The sequence below is a fragment of the Echinops telfairi genome, unplaced genomic scaffold, assembly GCF_000313985.2.
Source record: "Echinops telfairi isolate 266 unplaced genomic scaffold, ASM31398v2 ScPeMD7_6080;HRSCAF=6971, whole genome shotgun sequence".
Classification (NCBI taxonomy): Eukaryota; Metazoa; Chordata; class Mammalia; order Afrosoricida; family Tenrecidae; genus Echinops; species Echinops telfairi.
Window position 1 is genome coordinate 8,559,616 of NW_022109980.1, and position 2,086 is coordinate 8,561,701.

General features: G+C 38.9%; 1 pseudogene; it reads right to left on the minus strand.

Annotated features, from left to right (window-relative positions):
- Positions 1–437: 437 nt before the first annotated feature.
- On the minus strand, positions 438–935 carry LOC101641039 (annotated as a pseudogene).
- Positions 936–2,086: the final 1,151 nt, after the last annotated feature.

Below are 2,086 nucleotides of genomic sequence, written 5' to 3' on the forward strand. Positions count from 1 at the left end.
TTGTCTGATATTAATATGCTACTCCAGCTCACTTTTGGTTTCCTCTGCACCGAATATATTTCTCCACTTGCTTATTTTCAATGTATGTGGATCTTTGAATCTCATGTGTGTTTCTTGTAGAAAGCGTATAAATGGATAATTTGTTTGTTAAACCATTCTGCCAATCTCCAACATTCAATAGGAGTGTTTTGCTCATGTACATTTATTGTAATTACTAGTAAGGTTGGACTTACCTCTACCATCATGCTATTTATTAGCAATGTGTCTTTTTGTTTCTCTTTTCCTTTATTCCTACCATCTTTTGTGTTACATCGATTTTTTTGTGTGCTATTTGACTCCTCTTACCATTGCTTTCTATTTTTTGTGGTGTCCCTAGAGTAGAGTATTAGCAGTTGTGGTGTGTGGTTTTTTTTTTTTGAGACCAAAAATAACTTTACTTCCTTGGGAGGCTGGCGGCTCAGAACTTCTGGAACTGCTTCTTGGTGCCCGCAGCCTTGGTGACCTTGAGCACGTTGAAGCGCACGGTCTTGCTCAGGGGCCAGCACTCGTCCACAGTGACGATATCGCCGATCTGGACGTCCCTGAAGCAGGGGGACAGGTGCACGGACATGTTCTTGTGGCGCTTCTCAAAGTGGTTGTACTTGCGGATATAGTGCAGGTAGTCTCGGCGGATGACAATGGTCCTTTGCATCTTCATCTTGGTCACCACACCAGACAGAATGCACCCTCGGATAGAGAGACATTGCCGGTGAAGGGGCATTTCTTGTCAATGTAGGTGCCCTCAATGGCCTCCTTGGGCGTCTTGAAGCCAGGCCAATGTTCTTATAGTAACGGGGTAGCTTCTCCTGGCCAGTTTCCCCCAAGAGGACCCTCTTCTTCTTTTGGAAGATGGGCGGCAGCTTTTGCTAGGCACACTCTGTCTGAATGTCCGCCATCTCCCTGGCCGCCTGGAAAAAAGAGCGCCGCAGAGGCGTCTGAGTTTCCTTATGGGCAACGCAAGGACTGGAAAGGAGCAGTGTGTTTTTATCCATCGATTTTAAATTAATAAGTTAATTCTATTGGTTAACAAATTTACTTCTGTAAAGATCTGATTCGCTCCCCAATTTATGCTTTCATTACCATAGATTACATTATATATTGTATGCCCATTCACTTGGACTTATAATTACACTTTTTTACAGTTATTTTTCTTTCTAATGAAATAAACAAAGTAGAATAAAAAACAAACATGCACTTAAACAATGATTCATATTTTCCTATGTAGTTAACTTTACCTGTGCTTGGTTTTTCTTCAGAATTATTCCAGTCACTCTCTAATACCCTTTATTTCAGCTTGAAGAACTTCTAATTTTTTTATAGAGCAGATATCCTAGTGTCCAGACTCTTAATTTTTGTTTATCTTGGAATATGTTAATTTTACTTTGCTTACATAGGATATTTTTGCCATACACAGAGTTATTGGTAGGCAATCTTTTATTTTGAGTACTTTGAATATGTCATCTCTCTGTCTTTTGGCGTTCATGGTTTTTGATGAGATGTTAATTTTATTGATGACTCTTGGTGCAGTATGAGATACTTTTCTTTTGCCACTTTCCAGATAAAATGATTGATTTGTAACCAGGCAGTTCATTAGTTAGAGCATTATGCCAAATGCTACTAATGTATACAATAGTTCGGGATTGATCTCTTCATGACCCCATAGTTTATATGTCCCTAGAAATTTTTATAGTTCCTGGTATTACAAAGAAATAGATTCCTTACGATGCTCACGGTTTCATCAATATACAGATACAAATAAATTAGTTTATTGGCAGCCTTTTACATAACTTAAATATCTATTTAATATACTTATTAAGGTAAGTGGTATGCATTCCTATGTTACTTGTATTTCTCTAGTTCTCTCTGGTCTCAAAGGATACCTGGTGGTGTTGTGGGTTTGGAATTGGGTTGCTAACCACAAGGTTGGGGCTTTAAACTGACCAGTTGCTCTGCAGGAGAAAGATGAGACTATCTGTTATTTTACAGATTACAGCCTCAGAAAACTTATATAGGGTCCCTGTCAGTTGGACTTGACTTGATAACATTG